Raw genomic sequence first — 8,811 nt, forward strand, 5'->3', positions numbered from 1 at the left:
TCAATGAAAACTGAAAAGAGCAAATTAAAACAGGGGAGGGGGAGGGGGGCACAGCCAGTAATGAAGCACACTTCCAGTTAAACAGGGAAACTAGGTAACATAAAAGCAATGAGGTCCCTTTAATGCCTTTTTCAAATGTCATCAATAAAACTAGGTGAATGTAGTAGACTTTGTACTTGGTAAATAACTCATTTTTCCAGTGTAAAACATGAATGATAAAAATAGAACTTCCATCAGTGGCACAAGAATACAAGGTCTTTTTGTAACATTAATTAAAGTAGTTGTCATAGCCATCTCCACAAAATATTGTAGTGGTGGCCTATTACTGTCAAGAGTAATTAAGCATTTGTCCCCACTTTACATATCTGTGCTGTATCTCTCACTATGGAAATCAGTCTGACAGCTTATACAGCATTTGACATTTTAAGTTACAGAGTGGCTGGCAGTATTGTCCAAAGCAGGTCTCGTTGCCTGATGTCAGCTTCTTGGGATCATTATTATGGAAGAAGAATTTTTTTTTCTAAGATATTCAAGACACTGGTTTAAAGCCAGTCAATTGATTTGGGCCCAAAAATAATACACACGTACCAGCTAGCATAATATGGTCATGGCCAGTCATACCTGGCATCAGCTTAATGAAGGCATTCTGTATGAAAATGAAGAGACAGTTCTTCATTGCCGTCTGGGTGCATCACACAAATTGGTCTGTTGCTGTGCAGAATCATGGTTCAAACCTTCTAGATGGAGGGAGTTTTGGTGGTAGTTCCATCCCTTCTGCCTTCAACACATGCTTGAGTAGACATCTTTTACAGTAGTTCTGCTTCATATGTCACAACAGCAGCATGCAGTAGAATACCTTAGAAAGAGTTTCTAATAACCAGTTGTTCTGTGCTGTCAAGTCAGAACTGACTTATAGCAACCCTAATAGCACTTTCAAGGTGAGATATTTAAAGACTGGTTTTACCAGTTTTTAGCCCAATAAGTTCCCATGACTGAGCAGAGACTCGAACCCAAGCTTCCTGAGTTTACTCTATTCACTCCCTACACTGGGCAACCAGATCGGTTATTAGTTTGGGGTTATTAATTTTGCTGTCCTTAATTTAGTTATCCTTCTCTTTTTCTCTTTAGTTAGTTATATACAGTGATGCCTCGCCAACCAATTGCCTCACAAAACGAGGAATTCGCTAGACAATAACTTTTTTTGAGCAATGTGACTTTTTTGAGCAATGTTGTGCTTCACAAAACGATTGTTCCTATGGGCAATTTTTGCTGGATGATGTTTGGGTCCTTGCCTCGCAAGACAGTTTTTTTTTACCCTGTTTCGCAAGATGGTTTCCCCCCCAATTGGAACACATTAATTACATAAGACCTACTTTTGTATCGGAAGAAAGTGGGGGAGAAAGTGTATGCTGCTATTTTTCCTGAAAAGCCAGCAGCATATACTTTCTCCCCCACTTTTTTGGTATAAAAAAGTAGGTCTTATATAATTAATGTGTTTCAATTGGGGGAAAAAACCATCTTGCAAAACATCACCAATGGGATTATGGCTGCAAATTTAAGTGGTAGAGGATGGTAAAAACAGCCAGGAACCAAAGGGTAAAGAGATTGTAATAATAAAAAAAAACAGAAATCACAAACATAATGCCCCCATTAACACAAATTATATAGTTGAGTTCCCCACATTTGGGGAAATCACAGGGGTCAATAGCAAACCCAAAGTGCAATGGATGAGCCTCTCCCTAAGAAAACTACTTTGACAACATGGTGTTTCCCCTACAAGGTATGAGTTGGAACAGCCCTTGCATCTCCTACCCCCTTCTGTCCCCTGATCCCCAAAGTAATGGTGACCCCCTGGCTGCACCTCCCACTCAGTACAGGGCTGCACAGCCCCAGTCCTGCCAGAGGCCAAGACAGCTCCTCAGTGTTTTGGGGTGCCCTGTGGGACCCCCATCAGGGGCTAAGTGTTCCTCCCACAATATGCTAATACCTTATGCTAATACCTGTACACTAGAGGATTCGATCTTACACCAGCAGCTGTAAGATCGAATCCACGCGACAGAGTGAGCTCCCGTCGCGTTGTCCCAGCTTCTCGGCAACCTAGCAGTTCGAAAGCATGCAAATGCAAGTAGATAAATAGGTACCACCTCGGTGGGAAGGTAAAAGGGCGTTCCCTAGTCACGCTGGCCATGTGGCAACGGAAACTGTCTTTGGACAAGTGCTGGCTCTACGGCTTGAAAACGGGATGAGCACCGCCTCCTAGAGTTGGACACAACTGGACTAAAAATGTCAAGGGGAACCTTTACCTTTACATGCTATATTACCACCCCAGATACCTATTTGTAGTCCAGCCTCCTCTCAGATCTCTGATATAAAATGGGTCTGTGGCATTAGTGACTCTTACACTTCTGCTGTCAACCTGTGACATACCGTACACCCATGGTAAAAAACCTAAACGAATCCATAATTTCCCAGCATCCATATTATGACTGTGATGTATTGGTGCCCTCAGCCGCATCATGAGGTCACACAGGTATTCACGCCAGCCCATAACAATAGTGACCAAGCCCCAGTATCAGCACCAGAGGCCTATACTTCTCATGTTTTCAGATTCCATGTAAGCAGGAGCCCACACCCCTGAAAGCATTCAGATCCTGTCAGTGGTCCAAACACCTGGCCATGCACCTGTAAGTACTTCCTGCATTGTTTTCTTTGCTGAAGACTATTAAGAGTATCTTGCAGAAACCATTGTTGGTTCTGGCAACATCTTGCAAAACGGAGTCTGTATAGAGTTTAGGATAATGCTTATGAGTTTTTGTCAAACCTTTGATACCCAACTCTATAACCGCGATCTTATCCATCAGAAGAAATTACTGTCAGTGTCTCCTGGAAGTATGAAATTTAATTGTATGGGCCCAAAACAATATTCTGGAACTTCTTTAGTCTTCAGTACTGTATTGCCAATCAACAAATGTACCATACTTGCACAGATATCAACTTCTTCTTTGGGATAAAGATAAAATAACTCTGGGAGGCAATGGAAGACAGGAGGGCCTGGCATGCTCTGGTCCATGGATCACGAAGAGTCGGACACAACAACAACAACAAGCAAACTTAATGCATTTTTATCTGATGACAAAAAAAGGGGTTGACTATTAGTTCTTCATGGAAGCTGGGAATGTCTTTCAGGAGCAAATCAGTATGGAAAAACATGCAGTGGAATGTGTCATAAAGTCTCTCTTGGGAACCGTGACCTATCATCCAAACTTTGGCTCCAATCTATGACCTTCCCTAAGATGATCATACAAAGTTTGGAGCAATATTCTTCATAGGCTGGTCTCTTCTCTGAAAAGATGGCTAGATATTGACTACAAACTATGAAACACAGTTCACAGAATCAGCCTCACCATTAGTTCATCACAATGCCCCTTTCCAAATTTTTCTAGATTGAACAACTGTGAATGATATTAACCATCCAAGTCAGGCAATTCTCAAAAGCAATCTGCATTCACACAAACTAATTCCTCCCCAACCCTCAGAAATCTGAAGTTTTCTGAAAATAAAAGTCTAACACAAAGCATGATTTTTTTTTAACTTGCTGCTTCTTGTCGACACTTCATTTAATCTTCCACCTCCAGCAACTCCAAGAGCTTATGTGTTATAATACTCTCCTTTGTCATCCTTTCTCTCTGGTGGTGAGCAGACACAGAGCACATATTTCTCAATATGCTCTTTACTCCTCTCACCATCCTAAATTGTTCTAACGGTTACAACAGAATCATCTAACTGCCTCAATCACTGCATTTAGGGCAGATGGATACTGGGTGAAGTTTGCCATCACTTATACAGTACTTCCTGGAACTACTGGCTATTTACAAAGTCTGCAAGACTTTTCTAATGATTTGGGAAGCTGTTGTGGTTCTGAAAACACTGCAACCTCATAAATCAACAAACAGGGAGGGACTTATGCTCACCCCTCTGCCTTTGGCACCATGCATCTTCACAGAATTTTCCTCAGAGCAGTTCATGTTTCAAGCAAAACAAATAACTTGGCAGATCTCACCAAGATATTCACAAGTGAGAACTTCACCCTTCTACACTGAGTGTTCATAGTGTGGGCTGACTTTGAGTCAACACATTTGCTTCAATAACTGACAGGAACTTACATAGGTACTGCTGCTGAGCAGGCATTGACAGAGGGTCCTTGCATTTTCCCTTTTCTGCTGAGGCACAAACTTCACATGTTCCCACTTTGTTCTCTGCTCATGAGTTACAGTACATCAAAGCTCAACAGGGAGAAATCACATTGCACTCCATCATCATCATCAAAGAAGTACAGAACTGGAAGGGACCCTTTGTATTATTGAGTCCAGCCCCCATCAGGGAGACACAGTGGGGAATCGAACTCTGGCTCTACAGCCAGATATGTATCTAAACCACTGATCTATCCAACATACCATTGGTAGCTGAGGTGAGCCAGTTTCTATTGGTTTCCTCCTTGGCCCAACATCATCCTAGGGCAGTGGTTCTTAACCTTTGTTACTCGGATGTTTTTGAACTGCAACTCCCAGAAACCCCAGCCAGCACAGTTGGTGGTGAAGGCTTCTGGGAGTTGCAGTCCAAAACTCCTGAGTAACCCAAGGTTAAGAACCAGTGTCCTAGGGAATTGGCATCAATCCCCAATCCCAGTATTGCCACTGCGAAGTTCACAGCTTCAGGTGGACACTGCAGATTATTCGGGGTGCAAGAAAACCACCTACACCATCATCTGGTAAATGGCAAACACTTGATGATGATGCAAAAAGCCACTATTCCCTGTATCAAGTTTTGCAGTTTTCTAGTTTCACTTTTAGATAATGATTTATCTGCCATCAGCCAAGCTTACTTCACAATCTATGTCGCAAATGTTTCTTTTTACCCTCTTTGATGTTCCTGAGAGGTACGGCATAGCAGTGCCTAGCACCACCACCTCCATCTTGGAATTTATTCCTTGCCCTTGCTCAATGAATGAAGCCTCCATTTGAGCCACTGACCACATCTCTTGACCTGTTGTCAGCTAAGGACAAATTTTAATTTTCAGTACCACAGTGTGAACAACACATGAACTCTGCACACTGCGGGTAGACAATGCATATTTGATGTGGCATCAGGACACAGTAATTCTTCATTGTTATAATTTTTTTACCTCAAGTCTCACTGTTGCATATTTCCCAATATACCTTTCTTCACACCTTCCCTTCACCTACCATGGACCTGCAAGTATTCATGCATGCACCGGATATTTAAAAAAAGGAACTTGCAGCTTACCCAAGTCCTAAAACAGGGTCTCCAATATTTCTCTAGCACGTCACCACATGACCTACTAATATGGAAAAGTTCCACTGCTGAACATGCTGAAAAGCCACTCCATTAGAGACAACGACCACTGCTAAAACATTCCTTAATGGTGTCCTTGAATTGTGTTGAATAATCATCTGGTCTCAGTCACTGACATTTATTTGGCATTACTGTCTCAATACCAGATTGCTAGAAGACGTATCTTTTGGAAGACAGGACTTTGGCTGTGATTGCCAGTGTTTACCTGCCTACTTCCATCAGTCTTTCAAGACAGCTTGCAAGTCTTCAGCAATATATGTGATGTACCAAGAATGTGACAAAGAAAAACAGTGTGCTTACCTGTAGTGTTTGTTCTTTGAATGGATGCCTGTGCATTCATATAACCTGCCCTGCCTTCCCTCTTTGACACCTGGGGTACACTCTTTCTATACTATCTTGTCCAAATTTTGGAAATGAATATCCTTATGTCCTTTGGAATATCCTTAATTTGATTTTTTAAAGCAAATGAATATGTAGTGCTGCTCTCACCTGAAAGGATCCACATGGAGTGGTCTCTCCTGCATGCAATCCTGCTGATTTGAGGAAGATTTTATAATTAAATTCTATACATAAACATTCTGTCAGCCATCCAGCATAATTTAATGCATTAGCTTTGTATGAAATATATTTAACATTGTACTAAATGAGCTTTTCTTCAAATTGGCTACATTACTACAAGACTAATTGCAAACCATCCATCCCAGTTCCCTTCACTCCCCGCTATGTTGACAATATTTTCTTACAGGAAATAACATTATAATCATTATCCCTCATTGAAGGAAAGAATAATATCAAGTCATGTTCTAGGAAAGGGGAGCTCAGATTACGGTGTCATGTTTTGATACTGATGTAAAAGCCTATTCAGTGACGCTCCGATGAGTCAGTTTGGTAGGCGGGAGGTGATTTTATGTAATAACAGTGTAATTCATTTTCTCTATTTCACACTATCACTCAGCAGCACACAGCCACTGCTCAGCAACTAGTGAGTCAGGGATGTGTACACAGCTGAAATGGATTATATCTCAAAACATTGACAGGTGCAATCTAAATCCCTTGCAACACAACATCTGTTTCCAAGATCTTAAGATTTCTTCTTTCCTTCCGAACATATGAGCTACATTTTAAAGGAAGATCTGCACAAAATGTTGTAGTGCAAACTGTTCCCTGCTCAGGATTCCAGAATCTCTAACTATTCCTTTCTCCCAGTCTTTCATTTCCCCCGCTTCCAACAGGAAGTCATCATTCCATGTTTACTTAGGATGCATATTCCTCTTGAGCCTATGGCGGCTCTTTTTTGTACTTTTGTGAACATCTGGGTAGTCCTAAGCCTCTTGTGTGGGGATGGTGCCATTTTAAATTAATATATGTGCTGTGGTGGTGGTGATGATGTTATTTCTATAGCAGGAAAAATGAAGGCTTAGCAAAAGGTCTTTCATAATAATTAAGTGAAACCATAAGATTATTTTTCAAGTTTCTGGCTTTTAGAATTCTTAACCTAGAAGTTAAAATGACTACATGGACTCTATCCTCCTTTGGTATTACACTTTATTACAAGAAAGTAACTCATTGGAAAAGTCAACATTAGGAAAAGTTGTAGGCAGCAGGAAAAGAGGAGTACTTAACATGATAGATTGACTCAATAAAAGATACATGGACTTCAATTTAAAAGGTCTGAGCATGCTGTTAAAAATGGCCATTCAAAGGTCATGGTTCATAGGGTTGCCATAAATTGGAAGCATTGTGACAGCGAGAGATGGGGACTTCATATTTGTATATAAATATGAAGTCTGTTGGCACAGGCGGCTGGCCTGATTACCTCCTGTAACGGCCTCCTTCTACCTCACCAAGGAAGGTCGCTACATCACTCCACTGTTACTCTTCTAGTAGTCTGCCACCAACCATCCCCTGCAATAAGTATCCTCAGGCCGGAATGGATTTCAAACAAAATAACTAAAGTTTATTGATTGGTACATTAAGATTGGTATAACAAATAAATCAGGTAATCACATAAAGAAAGGCTCTAGCTCACACAGACTCATATCTCCACACAATCTGATCACTATCTCATCTCAACACTCACAGATCCTGATCTGCCCCTCACACACATTCACACCCCTATATATCCCAGCTCCTCCCCCTGATGTCCCGCCTTCCGACCACCATTGGATGTTAACACTCCAGCCTAAACCTTGAAGGACAGGTGACATCATAGCTGTTTGTAACATACCTCCCCCCTTTATAAGTTGTTTTGTGGGGGAAAGCTAGATTGCTTTTCTCCCAAAACAACTAGGAGTAGAGTCAACACATTTCCATAAAATTACATTACCCAAATACTTACCACATTAATCATCTTTTCACTCTAGAACATCACAACACATTACAGCATTTCTTCCATTTCAAATACTTATCATCAATATTCAACATACACTTAAATTGTTCTGTTCATCAAAAAAATACTTACACACAATAACTCATTTCCATATACATATACAGAACAACATTTCAACAAACCCATATTCATAAACAGTTAAACCACTTTAGCCAATTTACAAAGTCCATCTGGTCGTCTTCACTCTTCTGGTCTTCGGGATAAGGCGTCAGCCACACAGTTCATCGTCCCTTTGACTACCTTAACCGCAAAGTCGAAATCCTGTAACAGCAAGGCCCACCTCATCAGTTTACTATTGTGGGTTTTCATAGTCTTTAACCACCTCAGTGGGGAGTGGTCCGTACAAAGGATAAAATGTCTCCCCCAGATGTATGGCGATAACTTCTGAACCGCATAAACAATGGCAAGACACTCTTTCTCCACGGTAGCTAAATGTCTCTCTCCTTTCTGAAGCTTTTTACTAAGGTAGGACACTGGATGCTGGTCTCCGTTGTCATCAGCTTGACACAAGACAGCTCCTACCCCGGCGTTGGATGCATCTGTGTACACGATAAACTCTCGGTTGAAGTCTGGGGCACGCAACACTGGATAGTGGATTAGCGCCTCCTTCAACTTCTGGAACGCCTCCTCGCAGTCACTGGTCCATGGGATGTGGTCATCAGTCTTCTTCCTCGTCAGCTCGGTCAGCGGCGCTGCCATCTCACTGAACCTAGGAATAAATTTCCTATAGTAGCCTATCAGACCAAGAAATGATCTTACTCTTTTCTTGGTATTGGGTCTAGGCCAATCACGTACTGCCTCTACCTTTGCTTCCAGGGGCTTGATTACTCCTCCCCCTACAACATGACCCAAATACTTTATTTCTGGGCCACCCAGCTGGCATTTGCTTGCTTTCACGGTTAGCCCTACCGCACTTAACCTCTGCAGTACTACTTCTAGGTGTCTTAGGTGAACTTCCCAGGTGTTACTGAAGATACCTATGTCATCTATGCAGGCTACTGTAAAATCACTGAGCCCTTGTAAAGTCTGGTCCATCAGCCTTTGGAACG

General features: G+C 41.7%; 1 non-coding gene across 1 annotated transcript; it reads right to left on the reverse strand.

The window, feature by feature from the left end:
* Positions 1-1,621: 1,621 nt before the first annotated feature.
* LOC140707161 (U1 spliceosomal RNA) lies at positions 1,622-1,788 on the reverse strand. The gene has a single exon (XR_012087112.2). It is a non-coding gene; the product is annotated as a U1 spliceosomal RNA (small nuclear RNA).
* Positions 1,789-8,811: the final 7,023 nt, after the last annotated feature.

The sequence above is a fragment of the Pogona vitticeps genome, chromosome 4 (genome assembly GCF_051106095.1).
Source record: "Pogona vitticeps strain Pit_001003342236 chromosome 4, PviZW2.1, whole genome shotgun sequence".
NCBI classification, from domain to species: Eukaryota; Metazoa; Chordata; class Lepidosauria; order Squamata; family Agamidae; genus Pogona; species Pogona vitticeps.